General features: G+C 50.0%; 1 protein-coding gene across 2 annotated transcripts in view; it reads left to right on the top strand.

Annotated features, from left to right (window-relative positions):
* The first annotated feature begins 209 nt into the window (after nucleotides 1-209).
* Nucleotides 210-25966, top strand: part of TMCO4 (transmembrane and coiled-coil domains 4) — a 1142020-nt gene continuing 1116263 nt past the window's right edge. For both annotated transcript variants that reach the window (XM_069610379.1, XM_069610380.1), the window contains exon 1: nucleotides 210-504. The gene's annotated coding sequence lies outside the window, so the exon portion shown is untranslated. The remainder of the gene's footprint in view (nucleotides 505-25966) is intronic.

Here is a 25966-nt window from a genome sequence, read left to right on the forward strand (position 1 = left end):
GTCAGCTGGTTTAATCATCCCAGTCATGTATTTTCAGCGCTCAACCTGCCTATTTCAACTTTACTAAATTGTCGCTCTTACGTTTAACGACAGCCCCGCATGTGATTAAAGAGCTATTCCAGAAACACGTCTACGTTACTTTTTGTGTGCTGCCATTTCGCAGAGAACGACAAGCTGCGCCGTTTACACATTTTGTGGACTTTGAGTGTCACTTCGCTTTTCACAGCGCGGTTTGCTTACGTCTGCCCCGAGTACTTGTATTAACTAAGAGACGTTATATCTGCCCCGAGTATCGTTTCTGAAGCTGTTTCCTCTTTGCGCGAGAACTCTCTCCCGCCCCCACTGCATTGCCAACACGCGCCGCCCGCCGCCAGAGTTCAGAGCCTGGCCCCGACTGTTGTGAGCAGTGGTTCTGGGAAAAGAGGCAACTGGACGGAAACACTTCTGCTCGAACTTTAGCCGCTTCACACCGGAGAGGAGACAGGAGGATCTGGAGACAAGCAGGTAAATTCAGCAGTTCATGAAGATCAGCCTCAGGGGAGGGGGAGGAGCTGTACTCCCAGTGGGCTGAAGTGTCTGGACTCTCACGGAAACAAGTCTGACAGCCTCTTGTCCTTAAACTGATTACGGAAAAATGGCGGCGCTCTCCAGGCAACGGGCCTGACTCCTGATTGCTGACGAGTGACAGGCAGCCGCAGCCCTGGCTTGTGTTTACCCGTGGAAAGGTAGTGCGCTCGTGTCACCTGGGCTGGATTGATCGTGGAGGAGGGACATTCATCCCCAGTTGCTTTTACTGAATTCAGTGAAGCTGTGGGTATAACAGGAAGCGTGAATAACTTGGTTTTTATTAATTCCCTTTCATTCCCTTCATAAACTCAATGCCAAAAACATAGTATACACTTGTGCTCTGCTGAATCAGTATCCCAATCTGCAGCAATGGCTCTCTAGTGGCACAGAGCAGGTTCAGGGGTCGTAGGTGCTCGATTGACAGCCAAAAGTCACTAAAGCTCAGGGGCTGCATATGAGTACTATTTGGCTCAGGTGGTGCCACGTTTAATATACCGGCTCAAATGCTCCCTATGTGATCATGGCCCATTTTTTTTTCCATGTAACTTTTTATTAGCCTTTTCAGAATTTTTACAAACAATTGTCTCCCCCTTGCCCCCCCACCATCCCCTACCCGATTGTCCGACCTTCAATGTGGAAACTTCTTTTTAGAGTCTTTTGAGTCTTGCCCTCTTGGTAGCACTTAACCTGGTTCAATCCACCAGGCCTAGCAGTCTCATCCTCCTCATGCACCAATTCCCCCTTCCCCCTTTTTGAAGGAACCCCATGATCTGTGACCAGTCCCCCGAAAACCTTGCTGATCGCCTTGCAAAGAGTAGGTAACCCATTCCAGTAAAGCAAAGTTCCAAACTTTTCCCACCCATTCACATTCGGTTCAAGGGTCTTATGCTTTCCATTTTCGCACCCCGTCCCCAGCCCCTGCCATCCTCAAGATAACATATATCCTGCGTTCAGCACTGGATGATGGCCCCTGCCATCATCAAGATCACATATATCTTGCGTTCAGCTCTGGATGATAGCTCTTGCAATTGTCCCTCCAACCCCAAGATAGACCGTCTCTATTCCCTCTTCCCTTCAGCCCCAGTGCCTCTCCAATCGCTTCCCCTATTACCTTCCAGTATTCCTGGATGTAAGGGCAATCCCACCAAATGTGGTTCCAGTTTCCCACCATTTTGCATTGCCTCCAGCAAAGATGCGACATTGAGGGGTAACATTTGTGTAATTTTTCTGGAGTTAAGGGCCATTGTAGCATACATTTTATACATATCTCTTGGATTTGTAAGGATTTTGTTAATTTAGGAATATTATCCCACAACTGCCCCTATCTCTTGGTCGGTGACCTCCCTCCAAGACTCATGTATTTCCTTTCTCCTGGTGTTTCCCCTTGTTTTATAAATGCATAGATTGTCCCCACTATGTGTTTATCTCCCGAATCAGACGTTTCTGAAAGGCGGTTAAACTGTGCGTTGCTGCCTCTTTAACAGATGTCTGCATGACCCAGTGTCTTATTTGGATATATCGTTATCCCTCCGATTCCTCCAAGCCAAAGTCCTCTTTACATTGGGGGAAAGACATGATCTCTGCTCCACTGAACAAGTCCTGAATCTTTCAGCAGCCCCCCTACTGCCAGGCCTCAAAGCCCCTTTCCCCATGACCCGGGGTGAAGCATGGGTTGTCAATAATTGGGGTGAGTGGAGAGGGAAATGTAGTTATTTGAGCCCACTTCATCTGAAGGCTCCCCTCCCACCGTCAATATCTTACTATGATTCATGTTTTTGGGCCTGTCTCCCTTCGGTTTCCACAAAACTTAATCAATGTTATCCCCTATCACTGCCCTATCCATTGCCCTCCATATCTTTTCTCCACCAATCCCTCAGTATCCTTATCTGAGCTGCCATGAAGTATATTTTCAGATCTGGTTCTCCCATCTGTCCTCTATTTCTGAACATCATCATCACCCTTCTGGCTATCCTTGGCTTTTTGTTATTCCAGATCAATCTTCCTGTGTGCTTTTGGATTGCGGGAAAAAGGAAGTTGGGACTTGGATGGGGAGAGTCATGAAGTCATACAGCAACTGTGGAAGTATTACCATCTTTAACACGTTAATCCTGCCTATCCGGGTTATCATTAGTGGACCCCAGTCCAAAAACTTGTTTCTAATTGCTTCTAGCAGGGCCGTGTAGTTGACCCCACATAGTTCTTCCACTGTTGTGGTTAGCTTTATACCCAGGTAAATTATGTACGTCTAAACCCATTTATATGGAAAAGTGCCCTTGAGCTCCTCCTCAGTCTCTCTTGGTAGTGTAAGGTTCAATATTTCAGTTTTTTTAGGATTTATTTTTCCCCGCTACCATCACGAAGCTTTTCTCTCTCTCCATTGCTCTCAAGGAGCTCTCTCGCTCCCTCAACATCAATAGCATATCATCTGCGAAAGCGGCTACCTTATGAACCCTTCACCCGAATGTTATCCCCACAATCTTGCCATTAGCTCTTATTGCCTCCAATAATAGCTCTAAATAAATAGCGTAAAGCAAGGGGAGAGGGGGCAGCCTTGCTTCGTGCCCCTTTGGAGCTTAATGGGCTCAGATAGATGACCGTTAATTGCCAACCTTAGTGATGGATTCTGATAGATGGCCCTGATCATTGTTAGGAATTTCTCCCCAAAGCCCTTTTGCCTCATTGTTGTGAACAAGAACCCCCACTCCACCCTGGCGAAAGCCTTTTCTGTGTCCAAGACTACTAGGATCACTGGGATACTTATTTTATACTTATACGTATCTTTTCAATAAAGTGAGCTATCCTCCTGGTGTTATCACTAGTCTGCTTGGCCCTGACAAACCCCGACTGATCTGGGCTGATTATACTTGGAAGAATTTGATCCCAGCGATTCGCCAGGACTTTTGTAAAGATTTTCGCATCCACGTTGATTAGAGCTATTGGCCTGTAAGAGCCGCACTCTGTCGGATCTTTGCCTTCTTTGTGGAGAAGGATTACCTTTGCTTAATCCATGCTTGCTGTTATTCTTCCCTCTCCCCCCGTTTCATTGAAAATGTGGGACCAAGTATGGAGTCAATGTTTCCCTAAACATTTTATAAAATTCTGTGGTAAAACCATCCGGTCCCGGAGACTTATTATTGAACAGGGCCATAATGACCCTCTGCACTTCCTCCGAAGTAATGTCAGGATCTAGTATTTCTTTTTCTTGAGCTGTAATTTGAGCCACGTCCCTCCCTTTTAGGTATTCCTGTTGACTCTGTTCTGTAGGATTTGCTCAGCTGTATAGCTCTGTGTAGAACCTCGAGAACTCCTGAACAATATCATTGGTGTCGTACTAATTCCCTCTCTTCCATCTTTATTTTAACAATTATTTTGGCTTTCTCTTCCCTCCTCCACATCCTGGCTAGAAGTTTATCGACTTTATTGGCCTTGATTTAAAATTTCTGTTTTTTAGTAGCTTAGGTTAACTACATGCCATTCTCTTTATAGATCCCTCTGTTTGACAGGTGAATTCTAGCCTCTTGGGTAGAGTAAGAAATTACGCTCTGGGCCTATTTGTTCTGGCGTTTCGTATGCAAGATTTGCAACAGGGAAGTAACATATTGACAGACACCCTTGTAGGACCTGGTCAACGTTTAAAACAGGCCAACCTCTGTTTTACTGCATGCAGCAGAAGTATTTCCTCTTTAACATCTCTTCAAGTGGGCCGCCTGACTGATCTGCTGTTTTGTCTCGGCAAGCACCAGTGCAAAAGTGGCCCACAGTTGCACATGGCCATTCATTCATTTTGTGCCAGAATGTTTGAGTAGTATCTCCCCTGATTTATTGGTGAAAGAAAGAAAGAAACGTGTTTGTGTGTGTTGTGTGTGTGAGCAAGAAGAATTGGTATGTATGGCATTCACATATCCCTTCATTTAAATGAAAATGTGTAGATTTTGATTTTTTCTTGTATTAACATCTCATCAACTTAGTAATACTATATGGCAAAATTGGTGGTGCTCTCTGTCCTGTTGTTTTCCTATCTGATGAGAAATGTTTGTTTTCTGTATTATTTACCTAATAGTTTAATTTATTTTCTTAATTGATTTTAAAACAATGGGCCTCATTACACGGTAGGCGGAGAACCATGGCGCTATTAGCGCCATGGTTCATGCCGGTAAAATACCGGCACCGCCTTGGTGGAAAGGGGAATTACGGCCCCATTCCAAGGTTGGCAGGGCGGTAATTCCCCCTTCCACCATTGCCCTTCCCCATTCCCATTTTTGCCCCATAGGGCATAATGGGAATGGGGAAGGCGCTAATTACGGCACCGCAACGGTACCGTAATTAGCTCCCTGGGTCCCTTTGCGGGTTGGTTTTTATCGCCTGCAAAAAGCAGGCGTTAAATTCCCCAACCCGCAAAGGGACCTCGTAGTAAGGCGGTAAGGATTTACCGGTACCGGTAAAATACCGGTACTGACAATCCCTTACCACTTACCGTGTAATGAGGCCCAATGTATTTTGTAATGTGCTACCTGGCTACTACTATATTAGTCCCATACTCCATCGCTCCCAAGGTCATTCATCTTTATATTTATTGTTCATGTTGAATAAAATAGTAAACATAATATACTAAACCCTTCCTTGTTAGAGTGTTGCCTCTTGCTGGGCCTCTGATTTGGTTGCACAACACTAAGGTCCTAATTCATGGAATGATTAGCACGGAAAATAGGGGGCATGCGCGCAAACACACGCAGAAGCACAATTTTGTGTATTCATGGAACATAATGCGCAGGGCTTACCAGGGACGGTCCAACACGTCACTGCAATACCACAAACGCCTTTTCATAGCACAGGGCCGTTGGGTTCTGCGCAGTCACCTAAAAAAAGGGTGGAACACGTGGAATGGGGAACAATAAGCGTAAAGATGGGCGTAACGAGGGATGTGGCTAAGTAAAATCCATGCAACGCCTATATGCACGCTAAAACCACGTATTCATGAAATTGAACAGAAAAAAGACGCGCAATTCCGGAAACACGGACGCCACGCGAAAGCTGGCGTTAGCATCACTCTGCACTAAAACAAATGCATGAAAAGGGTGCACAGACAACAAACGCATGTATACAGCTACGTTGAATGTACCATTTGTCGCAGCAGTGACTGTGTGACACCTTCAGGAGGAGGAGGATGGCCAGGGCACAGATTTTTCTACCAAGGACCAGCCTTTTTGGGATGCCTGATGACCCTGTCTATGGCAGGTATAGGTTTCCACCTCATATCATATTAGACCTGGTCACGGAGTGGGAGGGTGATATTACATCACCCACCCTGTGCTACCAAGCACTGAGTCCCTTAGAAAAGGTGCTCAATGTTCTGTATTTGTTGGACACTGGATCATTTCAGCGGACAACTGCCATAGCTAGGGGCATTTTACAGCCCACTCAGTCACGCTGCCTACACCATGTGTTGGCAATCATGACTGCAGGCCCCTTAGTCCGCAGGCACATCAACATGCCCAGAACACCTGTAGAAAGGCAGGCCGTGGCCCTGGATTTTTATGGGGTGGCACACTTACCTAAAGTGCTTGGTGCGATTGATTGCACCCATGTGGCTCTACGTCCACCTAGGGCCACAGAGCACATCTATCGCAAGCACTGGCATTCCATCAACGTGCAGGTTGTATGTGATGCCAAGGGTCTCATTGCTTCTGTATATGCAAACTATGCAGGATCCACCCATGATGGCTTCATATTCAGACTGTCACCCCTACACCGGGCCCTGGAAGCTGGGAGGCATGGCAACACATGGCTCATTGGTGAGTATAAATGCCCGTGCACATGCATGCATGTCACACACACACAAATACACAGCAATGACAAACATTTTAACATCTACTGGGGACTGTGCCTACCCTCTGAGCACCTACATGATGATGCCAATACGTAACCCACCCACACCACCCCAGATAAAATACAATACTGCCCATATTGCAACTCGGGGCATAGTGGAGTGCACATTCAGAGTGCTCAAGTCACGTTTCCGCTGCTTTGACCACACTGGTGGTGAGTTGCTATATGCACCACCAATAGTGTGCAGGATCATTGTGGCGGCATGTGTCCTGCAGTGTTGCAACAGGGCGCGGTGTAGCGGTAGACATGGTGGTGCCCCCCACATCCCCAACCGCATGCACGTCGCTTGCGCATGGGTGCCCAAAGGGCACGTGGCGAGGCTGCCCGTACCCAGCTTGTGGCACAATTTTTCACCTAAAATCCAACCCCTGTGGAGTGCACACATCCCTGGCACATTCTAGGTGCCGTTCAATGATGGCAAAGGGACAATCATCTGTGTCCACCAAACCACCACGAGAATGTGTCCTTGGAAGTGCTACATTGTGTGCATCCCTTAGAACTTCAAATTAATTTATTTGGCTTTCCAAAAGAAACACATAGATGATGGACTATGCCAATACCACCATGCTAAACTAGACATCCAATGTCCTGTGTGTCACATAAACCGTCCCATGTATTTTATCAATACAATTTGCGCAATAAAGCGCACAACAGGCCTCGGACATTGCAGCGCTGTCACAGAAGGCTTACTCAGTTACATAGGTGTTTGTCAAAACATACATGTTGCATAGCCCCATGTTGCATGGTGGCATCATCATACAAATGCAGAAAATCAATTTAGGTGGGCGTGGCTATGAGGAGAAGGAAGAGGGGATGGGTAGGACAACAAGAGCGGGACATACACAACATGACAGGTGACCAGGTGTGGGTGGGGCATACACAACATGACAGGTGACCAGGTGTGGGCAGGCATACACAACATGACAAGCGACCAGGTGTGGGCGTGGGGGGCATACACAACATGACAGCCGACGAGGGGTGGGGGGCATACACAACATCACAGGTAACCAGGTGTGGGGGTGGGCATACACAATATGACAGGCTACCAGGGGCAGGGGGCATACACAACAACACAGGTGACCAGGTGTGAGGGGGCATACACAACATCACAGGCGCCCAGGGGTGTGGGTGGGGGGCATACACAACATCACAGATGAGCAGGGTGGGGGGCATACACAACATCACAGGTGACCAGGGGTGGGGGGCATACACACAGTACCCCGTTCCCATGCAAACACCACAAGTGTCAGCGAATGCATGCACTCACCTGTCCGTGGAACTCACCTGCCTTGCATTTGCATACAATGCACACCATCGTGAGACGCTCCACCTACATTGAATGAAATGCAGAGTAACAGCACAAAATACATGCGCATACATTATCACAGTTGACACCAGAAAGAAAATGTGCATACAACACAGAGTGCAGGAGCAACACAGGGTGAATGTCCATTGGCATAGATATGTACAGGAGTACAGTGTACCACACCAGAGAGAGAGGCAGGGAGAGAGAGAGAGAGAGAGAGAGAGAGAGAGAGAGTGGCACAGAGAATGAATAACAAGGAAATTACAGATCAAGGAATACATGCCCTGGTTCACTAATGTACAATGACATGCTGCACAACACAGTCGGTGTGCCCATTCAGGTTTCCACATAGGTAGGTAACACAGCGATATGAGCTCCAATGAAATCACCACAACCCCATGTGAGCATGCAAAGGACACATAACAGAACCCGCACATGCATCAAAGATGACCACCAATGAAGCATGCACAACATGCAAAGCAGTGCAAATGCTTACCAAATAACGGTGTCTGAATGCTGTAAATCCCACATGACCTTCACCAGTAAGTGTGTTTCTTAATTTGATAAAGAAACAACATTGTCTAGTGGAGGGCATGAGTGTGGCCTTCGAATAGTGCAGGATGTCTCACCCGGGAAAGCAGTCACCTCCACGTCACGGATTACTGGAACAATATGGGCGAACATATCAAAACAGACATTGTGCAGAATAATTGACACAGCACACACGTGCCATGGAAAAACAAAGCTATGATTACCTGCACATGCCACCCGGCGCACCCCCATGCAAACATGCTAGATTAGTTCACCAGGCATGCCTGCACGTACACCACTGCACATGTATAGCCCCTGAGGAGTTAATGACACACCTCAAGGGCAATTAATGCAAAAGATAACAAAGACCACAACTAGGAAAGGGCAAAACAAAATATGACATGCCAACATCTGGCGGGAGGGGTGGAAAAAAGAAAAAAAATGTCCATCTTGGACTGGGGGGAGGGGTCCACCCAGGAGGGGGAGGGGCAGGGTGCATGTCAACACCCACATGTGTGGAAGTTAAAATAACAATTCCCTTCATGGGTACATGGACAGCATGGCTATCATGGATTGGAAGGGCTGTCGCTGCTGTCGCCACCTCCCTGTGTACAATGTGAAGGTGGTGCTGGTAAGGGAGTTTGACCATGTAAGGCCCTGGTCTGGTCCACCATGGCAGCGGCTAGGCGGGACCCAGATGAATGCATTTGGAACATGAAGCATCAGAGGTTTGCATGCAACACCTCACGGGATGAACAGAGTTCCTCCGAGATGGTATTTCTCAACAGTTCCACCTGCTGTTGGCACTGTGTACTGCAGGCTGCCTATCGCACTTCCCTTGAAGCTCTGAGGGCCAGTATCTCTCGCCTCAGGGGTGCCCTGTGGGCCCGACCCTCTGCAACCAGGCATGACTGCAGAGACCTCAGGCCGGCCCGTCGGCTCCTGTTGCTGGCCACCATGTGCAGCCTGTGTGAGCGGCATGTGGACCGCAATGCCTGCAGCTGGCGCGCTTCCTGTGTTTCTCGTGAGAACGTGGAATTGGCCACCCTATCCATGCCCTGAGCAATCACCTCATAGAAAGCGGCCTGTTGCTGTGCAACATGCACCATTGACTGCTCCCAGCCACGACACGTCTGCCACGTGTGTGTGCCGTATGGCTGCTGGACCAAAGGGAGCGAGGCACTAGATGTGAAGCCTCTGTCTGTGGCTGCAGGACTGCATCCCTCCCTTGGTCATCCGTCCCAGGCCTTGCAGCCGTAACCACCACAGACACATATGGTACCATTGACTAGCCCTGTAAGGGGACGTTACCCCCTGCAGACACACGGGCTACACCAGCGCCATCACTTGATGGACTCACCTCGGACAGCATACAGGAATGGACACCCGCCTCACTACCAGAGCCACTGGTATGATTGGGGGTGGACTCATACCGAGTCATGCCCAGGATGGACTGTAGCACCAGTGGATTCTCATGGGCTGCCACAACACGTCCTCCACTGGTGCTCTGTTGGGGCTCAGCCTCCAGTTCCTCCTCTACCTCCTCCCCTGAATATGGTGGCTCATCACATGCACATGGACACATAAAGACATGAAGAATTATGTTAATTGTCATCACAATGCTGTCCTGCAACACATTTACATGCATGTCAACATGCCATCATTTGCATTCATACAGGATGTCCAAAAATCCATGAAATCATGGTGTCTGCACACTTGCCCTCATAGCCCATGTCCCTGACCATGTAAGCACTGCAGACATTCCCAACAGACATGTGTGGTGTGCCAAGTTTGTGATGTGGAGAGAGTAAGGACATGTGCTTGGAGATAGGAAGAGGGGACAGTGACACACAAGAGGGACGGGGCCATGCACCCATGGGTTTGAGGGGTGTCCAGTGTGGCAGGTGAACATGGATGACTCCATTCTGATTTCTCACAAGGGGCTCAGTGCCATAGCTGCAGCAGGGATTTGCACGGTGTAGCAAAATGCTCAGACACTCATGGCACAATGTCCCGCATGCTGACAGTGTGCATGGAAGGTATGTGTAGCATGAAGCTACCTATGGACATGTGTGGATGGTACCACTACTACATGCAGTGCATGATGAATATCACGTGCCTCAGACACAAGCACTTGACTGGCATAGCTGAGTCACTAACAGCACTGATGTACAGAGCCAGATGCCACGTTGTGTTTGCATGCTGGAAATGTGTATTAGTATCTGACGGTTGTGGATGATTACTGTCACAAAGCCATGTTCAACCGATGTGAAACACGTGTAGTATGCACTTGGCAGTACACTAAGCTCGAGTCAGTAGACCATGACATGGTTCACCCATGGCAGACATACAAACGCAGGCAGAAGTGCCACACAATCATACCAATTCATTCAATCTACATACACATATTGTAGATGCACACACTTCTTCACTCACCAGACGTTTCTTTGTATTCTGGCAGGCCTCCCACACCTTGGATCTGATCCACATGAATCAACTCGCTCATGGCCTCTTCATGTGGAGTGAGCTCCTCATCCTGCGGTGACCCACCTCTAGTCACCATAGCAGAAGCAAGGTTGGCACCGTGCTTCCCTTTGGTTCGGCGGCTGAGGTCATTCCACCGCTTCATGACCTCACGAGCGGTGCACGTCTCATTCCCCAAGGCGTTGATGCCATCCTTGACTCTCTGCCAGTGGACCATACGTTGAGCAGGCGTATGGGTGCTCCTTGGCCCTGTGCACATGTCATGTGTTGGTCACGCACGTAGTCCTTGAGTATCTTGAGTTCATCATCATTGAAGCTCCTCTTCCTCGCCATGGCGGTCTCCTTTGCCGTGCTTTGGGCTTGAGCGTTTCCCTGTTCTGCACGCTTCTGCCTCTTGGAAGGTGGTGGAGACCCTATGTGGCTAGGACCACTCAGGACATTAGGGGCTGGACCACTAGTGGCCTGTGCCATGGCATCACCCACTGATGTTGGGTCATTCACTGGCCCTGCAGGTCCCTGACCCAGGGTGCTGAGGTCAGGTGTTCTGCATTGCCGTCCCTTCCTCTAGGACACACAGGCATCAGCTGTCCCTGTGGGTCCATGACCCTGGGGGGGAGTGTGACAACAGGTACTGCAGTTGCTCCCTGACTCTGGTTGTTGGGGACTGGAGCTGCCCCTGCAGGTGCCTCAACCTGGGAGCTGGGTCCAGGTGTTCTGCGTGCCGTCCCTTCCCCTCAGACACACGGGCATCAGCTGCCCCTGTGTGTCCGTGTCCCTGGGGGGGACAGCAACAGGTACTGCAGTTGCTCCCTGACCCTGGTTGTTGGGGACTGGCGCTTCCTGCAGGTGCCTCAACCTAGGAGCAGGGGAGAGCAGATGACCCGGCAGGTGCCTCAACCTAGGAGCTGGGTCCAGGTGTTCTGTGTTGCCGTCCCTTCCCCTTCAACACACAGGCATCAGCTGCCCCGTGTGTCTCTGTCCCTGGGGGGGAGGACAACAGATACTGCAGTTGCTCCCTGACCCTGGTTGTTGGGGACTGGAGCTGCCACTGCAGGTGCCTCAACCTGGGAGCAGGGGTGAACAGATGACCCTGCAGCTCCCTGACCCTGGGGACAGCAACATCACCTGTAGCTATCTGACTCTGTTGGGGGTGGTGCACAGCTCTCCTGCACCTCACCGAGCCGGGCCACCTCTACCAACTTTCCCTACTGTGGGCTTCCCAACCATGGTACCGATGGATTAGTACTATTGGAGGCATAACAAGCAATTGTCCTGGGCAATTGCAATGAGGGGGCAGGTTACGTGATGTAAAACGTACTAGTCTAGTCCAGCAAGGCTCAATATTAACCCTGGTGAAAAAATAAACGGTACGCATAACGCACAGGCACCCCAAATAAACGCAACCCCTCGGTAGCTCCGATGAAAAGAAAAAGTAATACGCGGTACGCTGTGGCACCCAGCAACACAAAAAATGCATACGCAGAGCCCACGAAAAACAACTGTGATGGTAACAATGGGTATACACGATACACAGGGGCAGCCAGAGTATGAATAATGCGTACGCGACTCACCGTTGGCCTCAGAAAAAAGAATGTGTGCGGAGGCAAATCCCCACCAAAATAAGAAGTTTGCACTGTCACAGTAGGGAACAAAATGCGTGGCACCCCAAAAATGTCCAAAGTCCACACGTCCGTCCACTCCAACTCACACAAGCCGTGTGATGTTCTCCGATGCACTCCCTTATCCAGAATCTGAACGCCAACGCCCAACGACCAGCGCGTGTCACATTACTTATGCGATTAGGCCCTTTCCCCTAGTTTCACGCTAACGCGCTGTTTCCGCATGTGCAGAATACCCGTCACTCTGTTTCCAGCTGCCCATGCGAACAACACGGAAGACCCACACTCCTGCCAACCAGCCAATTTACCTGCCTCCTACTGCCCTGAGCTGCCTCCTACTGTGTGTGCCTGCTGCCCACGTGCCCCGCAATTTGAGTGCCTTCTGTACAGCCATTGCCAGTGCTCCTGTCGTCGGACCTGTGACCACCTCTGCTGATCCAGAAGACTCCCAATGTGCCAGAACACCGATCCACAGCCCAGCCCCAGGACCACCTTGCCCACCCATACCTGCCTCGGGGGATGCCATGTCTGAACCAACATCTTCGGAGGCAAGTGGCAACCCCACGGCAGCAAGGCAGAGGGCTGTCAGCTTCACTGCCAGAGAAAATGACATGCTGGTGGAGCATGTCCTGGGGCATTATGATGCCCCTTTTCCACGGATCAACGCAAGTCGGCAAGGAAGGATGGAAGATGATCTGGGACCAGATTGTGGGTGGATCAACGTGGAGGGGCTGGCACCCTGGGATTTCCACCATGTGCACAAGCTCTGGAAGGACCTGGAATCCAGTTCCTGCAACAAGGCCTGGAGCTTCCTCAAGGCTGGTCTGGACCAAGGGGGGCGCCGCGGCCGGTTGAACACCACAGCCATTCGGGTCCTAAAGAAGTTTTACCAGGCGCTGCACACCCATTTGACTGGTAAGTTTCCATGTGTTGCTGTCCTCCACAGTGCATGTGCATTTTGATGTGTGGTGGGAATATGCACCTTGGCCTTACGGTAAGTATGCTTCTAGTACGGATGTCTGTGTGCATATCCCAGACAGTGCTGCACATGTGTTCTAAGAAGCATGCTTGATTCCAACAGTGTTACTTTTGCAACGTGTGTTGTGATTCAGCATATTACGACGTGAACATGGTTGCTTACATGTGTCTGATACGTGGCTGTGTGAGAGGTGTGACATATGGGTGTTGTCGTCAACATCATAAACAGGCATGGTGTACATGTGTATGTGTCTGAGATGTGACTGTGTGACTGGCCAACACTCCAGGATGGATGTAACTGGTGCATTTGAATGTGTGCACTACTCTTGCTGCCTGATTGACGTTGAGGGGAGTCTGATGTGATAGCTTAGTGCACTGCTTCAGGAGTGTCAGGTGATGTGTGTGAATGACATGTGTATGGCCCATGATGCATGTGTGTGTAGCATGCACAATTTGTAGGTGCTGACAGTGCCATGGTCAAGGATGTGATTGTCCGTTGAGAAGGACAGACATGTAGGTTCATGTATGTACATGCATGACCTGTGTGTTGTGGAGACTGATGACGGTTGTGACCTTTGGCAGTGTACTTTATGTGCATGTGTTTTGAGTCAAACACACATAGGTACAGTACCCTGATGTTTGTGTTCTATGTCTCCTTATCCACAGCGCTGTTGGAAGAAGAGGGCGGAGAAGGTGCTGTGGAGCAAGGCAGCAGGGATGCCTTCACCAGGCAGAGACGCAAGGCCCAGTCACACCCTCTGGTAATTTCATCATGGGGGAGCGAGGAGACTGGCACATCGGCCGCAGCTGCTGAGGGGAGGTCCAAAAGGGGAAAGGTGGACGTGGACTCCTCAGCAGCTGTCACTATACTTGCCCCCAGATACGGGAGGCAGATCAACCTGCCCCAGGTACTAGCACCTATGGGGAACTTTAAGGCCCCAAAGGACTACCCGAGGGCTTCCAGGACTCAGTCCTGGCGCCTTTGGCTCCAGGCTCATACTGCCCTCTCAAGCAAAACAGTCTGCAGGAAAAGAGGGACCATGTGCAGCCTAGTCTGAGGCATACTAGAGGGACTACTTTACCTGGAACTACTTTTGAAAGGGTGGGGTTGGAGGGACTACTTTTTAGGCCATTTAAACCACACCCTTGGAACAGAACATGCTTCGCGTTATTCTGCACTCCTGCAGCGTAACGCTCACCGTTTCTGCAAGCTCCAGTCATGTCTTCAGCCACGCCCTCCTGGTTATCGCGATCCATGTCTGCAAAGGAAGAGAGTAGAGAATAAAACAAGATCCTTACCTGATTCTCCATCTCGAACGTCCGGGAGTCTCTGCATCTGCCAAAACAGAAAAGGAACACCAGGTTAACCGTGCAGGGTACCACTTTAAAGACATTGAGCATTGTGCAGACCTGAATGCTGTTCGTTCTTGCGATCCAGCGAAGCACACGCACGCGATCGCCGCTCCGGAGCTGCTGCAATTGCTGAATAGAAAAGAAAACATCTGGTGAGCTGTGCCTCTATAAAGACATCCAATCTCACACAGCATAAATACGCACTTGAAGCTGCTTTTGCCTGCGGTTCCACGAGTCACCATCACGCGATCTTCGCTCCGGAGGCACCGCACCTGCAGAATAGAAATGGGACAGCAGATTAGTCGTACAGAAGAACCATATCGCATGTTTAGACATTTTCGCATCATGCAAGTATAGAAACTTACCTTGGCATTCTACTCGCCATTTCCCAGAGAGGAGTCACTTTTCATCTGCTGCTCTCCAAAAGGGGAATCTGCAAAGAAAAGGCACAGGAGTGAACTTTTGCCAACTTGAACTCTAAAGCAATCGATACTATCAAGTATTGGCATAAAGACTTACTGTTGTCTGGAACTCAGCAATAAATCTACAGGATCAGTGAAGTTAACTGGATCCCTGAATCTCTACACACCCCTGCATACAGTCGCAGGATGGAGAGCCATAACATTAAGGTGAGATACAGTAGAAGGGTGCACAAGGAGGTCACGGGAGGTGGAAGTTCGTCCTCCTCCTTACGGCTAGTTGACATATCATTTCAACATTTTAGGCAAATCTTCCTTCGTGTCAGAAAGACGAAACTGAGTGGGCAAGTGCAGTTATTCATCACTTCGCTACGAGTCACGCTGGTGGAGACCGCTGCAGTCCAGCTTCGTTCGGCGCCCCTGTGGAGACCAGGTGAGCGTAACAGCAGCAGGAGGGACATGTGAGCTCACACAAGGGCAATCCACTGTGGAAGATGCTGGGGAGGCATCCAGGTTGGCGGGGAGGAGGACGAGGCCGCATCAGCCCAGTCCATGGGGCCTGGCGGGGGTTATGAGGTGGGTGTGACTGATGCAGTCCAGACTCAGGGGCAGGAGGCAGTGCAGGTTGCTGTGGAGGTGCTTGTGCCTAATCCTGCCCCTGGGACTGCACCTGCACCAGTATGCACCTACCGGCATGCCCCAGGCCGGACCCATCCGCAGGTGTCAGATGTTTCCACACAAATGGAAACACCAATGCCTGCGGATCTCGCCATTTGAGACAGAGTGGAACTGGTGCTAGCCGGTATCGTGAGGCGTACAGGCACCATTTGTGATGATGTGCAGGCTTACCATCGTGAACGTGCACATTATCACAATGAGGTCTGGCGTCTCCTGAACGGGCTAGCTACGTTCCTGGTCTCATATTCGGTGCGTGGACTGTCCACTTATGTGACCCCCCCTCCTCGTCTTCCTCCTCTGTGCGCTAGTCGTCCTCCCTGGCGCTTTCTGACCCAGATACCACCAGTGCCCCCTGTGTACCTGTCCCACCCCCAGCAGCCTGTCTAGTGGAGATCACATCCCTGCCTGAGTCAGGAGTCGGCTTTGGATCAACTGAGGTGGTCACCACGCAGATCCAGCAGACGACAGGAGATGTGGCAATGGATGGAGAGCAGGCACCCAGGAGCAGGGCACGTGCACGTCGGCCCCGGGTGATGTCATCAGCCTGGAGACTGTCCTTAAGAAGCAGGCACCAGGCAATTTGGCAGCAGCAGGCTCGGAGTAGGAGGCTATAGTACTCAGGGCATCCCATCTCAGGGAGGCAGGTATCGGCATCAGGCAGGATGCAAACGTGGACCTTCGTCAAAGGATGTCATCCATGTTGGAGCGGTACAGGCAGCAAATCGGGGCAGAGCGGCAGCCGGCACAGGAGTCAAGACTCACCATAGCCAGGGCAGAGATTTCACTGCGTCGGGCAGAGAGGCGGGCTGAGGTCCTCGAGGAGACTTGCTGGGATTGGGAGGGGATGGAGAGGACCATGTTGGAGTCCCTGCAAGCCCTTGAGGAGAGAGAGCGTAGGCCCGCCTAGGGGAAGTGGACGCAGTGTGCGATGATGCCCTGGCTGAGACATTGAGGGAACATGGTTAGACTCCCAGACACGGAAGCATTGGAAGTCTACACAGCGACCTTCGCTCCTACTGCTGCAATGTTTTTCCTCTAGCACCTCCTCAGCTGTCTGGCTTGCGACCATCGCACCCACGTCTGTAACGATCTCCTGCTAGCAACCCTTCCACCATCACCTGTTTGATCCTACTAGGCTCTCTTAACCCAAATCTTCCACCCTCTCTTTACACTCCCCCGTGCGCATTGTCCCACTGACATCTCTCTGACACACTCCAGTGACCACACAGCAAGAACCACCTCACTTCTTTCTCCCGCCCACGCTAACCCCAAACTAACGCAGCCTCAACCTCCATCACTCTGCTTCATCATTATGACCATCTCCATGCTTGACCTTCCCTCACTACCCCACCCCCGTTTGACCCAACACCCATCTACCCCAACTCACCGCCCCAACCTCATCTATCCCCCTATTGTTGAAACCTCCAGCGTCATCGACATCGCCTTATGGAATGCAAGATCTCTCTGTAACAAGTCTGCCGCTGTTCTGGACCTGTTTCTGTGGTAAAACCTTCACTTCCGATGCATCACTGAAACCTGGACCCCCCCTTCAATTGAACTGTTCCCGCTTCACTCACTTCCTCCTCCTCTTTCTTTACTCACGTCTCCCACTCTTCTGTCTGTGGAGGCGGCATCGGTCATCTCTTTCACCCCAGGTGCCTATCGAACCCCTGTCCAACACATCTCCCAGTCTTCCCCTCCTTTGAATACTTGTATAAAATCTTCACCTCCCCTCACACTATATCCTTTCTCGTCATTTACCATCCACCTGGCCCCCTCCCATCCTTCTATGATGACATTGACCACCTCCTCACCCTCATCTCTCCCAGTCCCACACCCCTAATTGTACTTGGTGACTTTAACCTCCATCTCTCCTCCACCCACCAAACCTCCCCCCTCTTATCTATACTCGACTCCTACCTTCTTACCCCCTCCGTACTTCACCTACTCATTCTTCTGGATCCACTCTCCACCTCATCTTTGTCTCTTCCTTCTCCCCTCCTCGGTTTCCAACCTCCCTAACTATCCAACCATGCCCTACTCTCCTTCTCCCTCACTCCACCAATGTCCTCCCCCTCCTCCCTCTTCCTCCATCTATTTCTCTCAACGCAACCTCCGTAATTTTAACCACTCTCAACCCTATGAGACCTGCGTCTCCTCCCTCCCCTCTTACTCACTTTTCTTCTGTCTCTGCAAACGATGCTTTATCAACCCTATCCTCTTCCCTCTCTTCCATTCTTGACCAACTATACCCTCTCACTCCCTTCCGCAAACCCGCCCTACCCTGGCTTTCCTCACACCTTCTATCCATGCGCCGGCTTCTCTGACGCCTTGAAAGACGCTGGCTTAAACACCGTTCACCAGCCAACTAAGCCTCCTACTTCTCTTACCACACCCTCTATGACACCTGCGTCAGCTCAGCCAAACAATCCTACTCTTCTAACCTCCTCCATTCTCAGTTTTCCCACCCCCACCAAATCTTCCAAACTTTGCCTCGCCTTCTCTCTCCTCCTACACCTGACCACTCTGTTGCCTCTCCTCTTTCACCCTCTGACTTCGCAAACTTCTTTTCCTCTAAGATACTCACCTTACGCCGTATCATTCTATGCCCCCCTCTTACTCCCTTCTTCCCCATCTCCCACCCTCCTACATGTCGAACTTCACACCAGTCTCTCACTCTGAGGTTTCCCTCCTCCTGTCCAAAACTCACCCTACTGCTGCCCCCTCCAACCCTCTCTCCACCTCTCTAATTCCCAAAATCTACCCTCTCCTAATACCTTACCTCACCTCCTTTTTCAACTTCTGTCTCACTACCGCAACCTTTCCCTCAGCCTTCGAACAGGCTACTATCACCCTATCCTGAAAAAACCCTCCGCCAACCCCATCTTGGCTTCCAGCTTCCACCCCATCTCTCTTCTACCCTTCCTCTCGAAGCTCCTTGAACGCCTCGTCTACTCTCAACTCTCAGCATTCGTCTCCAACCTCTCTCTCCTCCCTCCTACTCAGACTGGGTTTCGCCCAAAACACTCTACTGAAACTGCTCTCACCTCGGTTCTTAACTCCATCCTCACTGCACGCTACTCTAAACACTCTTCAGTTCTCATTCTCCTTGACCTCTCAGCCGCCTTTGACACCGTTGACCACCTCTTACTTTTAGACACTCTTTCCTCCTTTCGGTCTCAAAGGCTCTGTCCTCAACTGGTTCTCCTCCTACCTATCCAATCGCTCCTTTGCCATCTCCTGGGGCAGCCGCATCTCCCCTACCCACTCCCTCGACTTCAGCGTTCCCCAAGGTTCTGTACTTGGCCCTTTTCTCTTCTCGCTATATACCTCCTTCCTAGCCCCAATCATCTCTTCCTTTGGTATCTCTCACCACTTCTATGCCGATGACACCCAACCCTTCCTCTCCTTCTCTTCCTTCACTCCCAACATCCACCTTAAACTCTCTTCCTGTCTCACTGCTATCAAATCCTGGATGTCCTCCCACTTTCACACCCTAAACACTGACATAACCGAAGTTTTATTCCTTCCTGCCAACATACCCCTGCCCCTCCTTCTATTCTCTTTCCCCCGGCACAACTCCTCATCTTTGCCTCTACCCGAAATCTTGGCCTCGACTTCGACTCGAACCTCTCCTTTGCTCACCATATCTCTTACCTCCAGTGCTTGTCGCTTCCATCTCTATAACATTTGCAAAATCTAATCTTCCCTCACCTTTCACGCCACCAAATTCTTAATATCTTCCCTTGGCTGAACTCTTTAAAATCTGCAAGGAGCGGGCCAAACCTGCTGCAGTTTCTATCCCTCCTGTTGCCTCCCAGGCTCTTTGCAATGCCCTTGCCTCTCACTTCATCTCAAACACCCAGTACATCCTGTACACCCTCTCCACTCCTACCCCTCCTCTCCCCTCTCCATCCGTGCTTGCTGACCCTCCTTTAGCCGGTTTATAGTGAAAAGGTTGAATTTAAAAAAAGTCGAATGTCAAAATCTCGAAATTATGACGTTTTTTATTCGAAATGGGGGGGTTCCCCCCAACCCCCCCTTTTTTTGTTTTTTTTTTTGTTTTACTCATTTTTTTTATTCACGGACCCCAAAATAAATATATCATTAAAAAGGGGGAATTCAACTTTTTTTTTTTCGAGATTTATTTTTCGAGATTGTCATTCGACTTTTGACTGGATACCCCTTTAGCCAGCCCCACCATCCTTCTTTTCCTTTCCTCTTTTCTCTAGGTCGCTAGACAAGTCCGATCTATGAAAGCCTCGTCAAAACAGGTTCATCCCTGTTCCTCTAAAACCATCAAGGACCACATTCACACCCTTACTCTGGCCCTTGCTGATTTTTGCAACCACTCCTTTGCCTTAGGATCCTTCCCCTCCCCTCTGAAGCACTGCCTTGTGCATCTTCTTCTCAGGAAACCCACAGCTGATCCTTCTTGTCCAGCTAACTATCGCCCAATTTCCATTACTCCCTTTCTGGGCAGACCCCTGGAAAAGTTGGCCATCTCTCAGCTTAACCTTCATTGCAATTCTGTTGGCTGTCTCCATGACCACCAGTCTGGCTTCAGAGCTGCCAGAGGCACAGAAACTGCTCTCCTGAACATCTGTGAAGATCTGCTCTCCAACCTTGACTCTAACATTCCATCTGTCCTCATCCTCCTCGATCTCTCTTCTGCCTTCGACATGGTCAACCATACCATCCTACTCAACCGTCTCCGTGATAACCTGGGTATCACTGATCAGGCTCTGGCCTGGATGACCTCTTTCCTCTCTGATCGACCCTCCCATGTCCAACTTGGGTCCTTCCTATCATCTATCTTCCTCTCTACCTGTGGTGTTCCCCAGGGGTCTAACCTCTCGCCTTGGCTTTTCAACAAATACCTGGCAACTCTCGCCCACTGCATTGCCATTTTCTGCTCAAATTTCCAGTGCTAAGCTGACGACGCTCAACTCATTTTCAGGCTGCCCTCGGCCACCTCCTCTCCCTCTTTCATCTCTGATTGCCTAACTGCCATTCAAGATTGGTGTGCCGCCAATGATCTTTGTCTGAATGCCAGCAAGACGGAGATCCTCTTCATCGGCACACCTTCACTATCCTTTCCCCTCATTCTCTGGCCGTCTACCCTTGGCCCTCCTCCTACCCCCACCTGCGAGGCTAAGAACCTCTGTGTCATCTTTGACTCCACACTTTCCTTCTCCGCCCACATCTCTCAGGTCTCTAAAAAGTCAAACTTCCTACTGCACCTCCTCAGAGGTACTCTGCCTTTCCTCTCCTTCCCCCAGAAGCTCATGGTCTCCCAAGCTCTGGTTCTATCTAAGTTGGACTATCGTAACAGCCTCTTTCTAAATCTACCTGCCTCTGCTCTCCACCCTCTGCAACTAATCCAGAACAGGACGGCAAGACTTGTCCTTGGCCTCAAGCTCTGGGATCATATCTCTCCAGCTCTGAAATCTCTCCATTGGCTCCCAGTGGATGCAAGGATTACATTCAAAACCCTCTGCATTGTCCACAAGGCTTTCTGGGGCCTGGGTCCAAAATACCTTCAGCCATCCCTCTGCAAATACCTCCCCTCTTGAACTCTTCGTTCATCCACCTCTAACTCCCTCAGGGTCAGTTGTTTTTCAAAGAAACAAGCTGGGGGTAGATCTGTCTTCGGCTGGGGCCTCCCTTTGGAACAGCCTCCCTGCCACTCTAAAACTTGAGGAGAACCATCTCTTATTCCGGAAGCACCTCAAGACCTTCCTCTTTTCTTCTGCCTTTGCTCCCCCTCTTCCCTTCTGATCTGTTCTCTCTTGGCACCGTGCACCTGCCCATCCTCTGTCCTCATGGCCCAGGTACCTGCTCACCCTGCCACCCTCCCACACTGCCAACGGGCCACCCCTTGCACTCGGGTCTGTATCTGTACCCATACAGCCCCCCCTTTTCTTCCTGCACTTATCAGACCTATACCCTGTATGCTGCCTTAAACCTAGCAGTTGCAAATTGCTGGCTGCACTAACACTGTTTGTTGCCTTTATTATTTATTTATTTATAATTATTTGTCTGTTTCTCCTTTGCTTCGTACTTTCCACTTCTCCCCCTTCCATGCACTTTTCCCCTCCCCCTCTCGCATGCACTTGCGCATTCTCAATGTCACTGGGCCTAGTAAGATCGTTGTTTTGTTCTCCCCTATTCCCCTCCCCTCCCTTGCCTTGTCGCGTTCTGAAACACTTGTGTACGAGCGCGATAGAAATAAAATATCAATATCAATACCCTAATCTTTTCTTGTCTCTTATACTGTTCAGCTCTCCTCTTTGGCCTCCCCGCCTCACATCTAGCCCCTCTTAAATCCGTCTACCACCCTGCCATCCGTACTCTGTTTCCTCTCTCCTCATGACTCCATCTCGCCTTCACTCTCCTCACTTGGCTGGCTATCCTTTCACTTCCAACTCAAATTCAACTTCCTCTGTCACGTCCTCAAATCTCTTCATGATCTTGCCCTGCCCTACCTTTCCTCCCTCCTATCATTCTACTCTCCCTCTCGCCCGCTTCGTTCTGCTGATCACTTACTACTTACTGCCCCACCTGCGCCATGCGCCCCTTCCCGCTTTCGTTCCTTCCAGCTTCTTGCCCCACTCCACTGGAATTCTCTTCCTCTCCCTATCCGCCCCATCTCCTCATATTCATCTTTCCGCTCCTCCTTAAAATCCCACCTACTTCAATCTCCCTCCTGACAGTTCTTTACTATTTCCCTCATCTGCTCTACCCTAGCCAGGTTTTCCAATGATCTCAGCAAATTGTTCTCCATATTGTTCTTGGTTATTTGACTCATGATTTGTATTATATTGCTTCTTATGTATTCCAGTTGTTTCATGTTAAGTGCTTTATAAAATTCTATAAATACAAAATGGTGAGGAGAAGGACTAGCCCTTTGCCTTTGTAAATAGTTCTTTAAACATTCTGTTTCTTTTTTTTTTATTTGGAGGTTTTGGACTATACTACATTTTTGTACATAGTTGCTTGTGTGTGATTTTGATTTGATTTATTTCATGATTTGGAGTGCAATTTGGACTTTGCTCCATGTTTCTTTGTACATAGTTCACTTGTGTTTTCAATTTTTGTGTTCACCATGCAGGAATGGGTTGTATTCTCATTTTGTTTATATTTGAAAAAGACTTTCATGGACATGGACTTTTTTTTCTAACTTTTCAGTTTTTCATGTACATAATCGGAAGTTTATTTTGCACATTTTAACATTATTTTTATTTCTTCTTGTATATATTTTGATTAATAATTTGCAGTGTGTATGAGCGCAATACATCTGGAGAATATATTTTATTTTCATTACTCACAGTAATAGTTTCTCTAACTTTTATTGTGCAAGTTTGCCACTTTGTTACACGGTTTGATGTCCCTGGTAAGGAACATAGTTGGTCATGTGTGTGCTTACTTGCATGCATGTGTGTTCTGATCTTGATGGTCGTGCAGATTATGGTACCTCCGTCCCCAAGTACCGCACAGACAGAATTGATACACTGCCTGTGCAATCTTTGAGGCCACAGGTGTGTTGAGCCGTCAATCAGGTAGCAGGAACGCCGGAAGGACCCCCTGACCACTGTAAGGCAATGGGTGATGGTTAAACAGGAGCAATGCAATTGGTACAGGTAACAATCAGTAGTAACAAGGCTTACCCAGGAGTGCTGTAGGTGGGGTCCTAAGCGTGGCGAGAGCCACAGACTGCTGATGGTGGTGAAGAGGCGTTCTACACGGCTCGTGGGTGAGTCACACCTGGGTCTGATGTGGATGAACCAGTAAGGCAAGAAGGTCAAAACCAAGTTCCAAGATTCAAGGTTCAGAGGGGATAATCCAAAGGCAGTCCAAGAGAGAGTTCCAAGGTCGAGGAGCCGGGGAAACAAGGCGGGATCCAAAAGGCAGAAATCCGAGGAGCAAGCAAGACAAGTCCGTAGAACAGTCCGAGGTCGTAAAGTCCGTGATCAAAAGCAGGTAAACCAAAGCGCTAAACAAACCTCAAGAGATCAGCTGTGAAGCGCTGTACCCGCGTTGTCAAGATGCTTTTAAACTGATTAAGCAGTCACGTGATGTGTCCCGTGATGGTGTCCCACGGACGCGCGAGACGTGACGTGATCACGAGACGCCGGATGTTCGGGGATGCTGTGGGAGTCTCCGTGGGCGTGGCCAGCCGTGAGTGCGCTTCCATGGCAACTGCCAGCGAAACGAAGGACGGTAGACGCCGGGGCTACAGGCTGGTGTCCTCCTACGCCAGGCAAACTGCTTGTTCTTTGTGTGTCCAGGGTCTGCTCTTGTGGGTAGGTGTGGTGTGGGGCATGTGATCGTGTGATTCCTGATAGGGCGAGCAACGGGAGACGTGACAATGTGTCATGTTTGCTATCCATTTGGTGGGGCATATACACATGTGGATGAGTGTGAAGGGGGAGTTTGGGTGTGCACAGTGAAGTGGCATTTGCTTTCAAATGTGCAGCATCACTGTGTATTGGTCCTCATTGTGTTTGGGAGGGTCGTGAGTGGGGTGACTGATGGGAGTGTAAAATGTTCACGATATTTGACCAGGATTTGTTTGATGCTGTGTTACGCACATGTCGTGCTTTGCCCTTCACCAGCATGTGTTTGTGCTGTTATCATTGTCTCTGCTGTTGTTGGGCATCTTGCACTGGCAGGCAATTTTGCCATTACTTTGTTTTTACACATCGGCAGACCAATGCAGCATTCTTGGTGGCTAGTGCCATGTACCAAATCAGAACTTAAGTCATTCCTCTTTGCTTGTGCTTTTGGTACTCCTCTACCCTGATGAACTCCTGTCTGAATCTTCAATGGTCACCTGGCTACCCTCTGAACTTGGCCAAAGGTTCCCTCGCCCACCACTTGCACACCCGCAATGCCTCTCTGGCATCCCCCAAACTTGGTCTGTTTTTATGTATGCCAGCAGACAACTACCAGCACTTCCCACCTGCTGACTGTACTTAGGCTTGGACTTGACACCAGCTGGCCACAGTTTCTTTATTTTCTTATTTGTTCTATTTCTTATGATGTCCTTCACATGTACTGCACTTCCCCCCCACCCTTTTCTCCTTTCCCACTACCCATGCACTGGTGCCATCTCAATGTCACCTGCCCTTACAAGTCTGTTGTCTCTGTCTTCACTGTCTTCCCCCTCCCTGGACTCTTTGGGCCTTTGGACACTTGTGGATATGTGCATTATGAATGATATGTCATTTGATAAGATGTCATGTCATGTGCTTCACACATTGGAGGAACAGTGATGTGTTTATTAGGTTATCTATTCAGGTAATGTCGGCTCATTGAGGCATAGGCTGTGACATGCCTGAGCTGTGTCTGTTCATGTGGCACAAATTGAGGGTGCTTAAATTCTGTCACTGTGTGACTATTTCTACATGGAGATTATTGACATGACTTTGTCACATGGGCTGCAGGGCCTCACTTTACCATTCATGTGTGTGATGTGTATGTTGGGATATGGTTGCAGACAGCAATTGTGTTTGAGCAGCTGGCACACTCAAGGGTGTGGCCCAGGTGTATGCATTTGTTTTTGTTTGCAGGATATATTTTGACCAGGAGGTTAAGGGTGGTGTCACTACACGGCAGTCAAGGTGCTTGACACGCCATCCATGGAGTGAGTATGTGTCACTATGTCAGCATCCAGCATGCAGGTGATGTGCGGTCTGGACGGGGCTGTCTGCAGGTTGGCGTCACAGATGATGGGAGCTGGGTTGGGGGTGTCCCATGTGAAGGGGGCTGCCTGCAGGGTGGTGTCACGTGTGATGTGGGCTGGGGTGTGGGTGTCCCATGTGGAGGGGGCTGCCTGCAGGGTGGCGTCACGGGTGATGGGGGCTGGGGTGGGGGTGTTCCATGTGGAGTGGGCTGCCTGCAGGGTGGCGCCACAGGCGATGGGGGCTGGGGTGTCCCATATGGTGGGGGCAGCCTGCAGGGTGGCTTCACGGGTGATGGGCGCTGCCTGCAGGGTGGCATCACAGGTGATGGGGCCTGGGTGTGGGTGTCTTATGTGGAGGAGCTGCCTGCAGGATGGCGTCACGGGTGATGGGGGCTGGGGTGGGGGTGTCCCATGTGGAGGGGGCTGCCTGCAGGGTGGCGTCACGGGTGATCAGGAC

Source organism: Ambystoma mexicanum, chromosome 8, assembly GCF_040938575.1.
Source record: "Ambystoma mexicanum isolate Mex_15411 chromosome 8, UKY_AmexF1_1, whole genome shotgun sequence".
Classification (NCBI taxonomy): Eukaryota; Metazoa; Chordata; class Amphibia; order Caudata; family Ambystomatidae; genus Ambystoma; species Ambystoma mexicanum.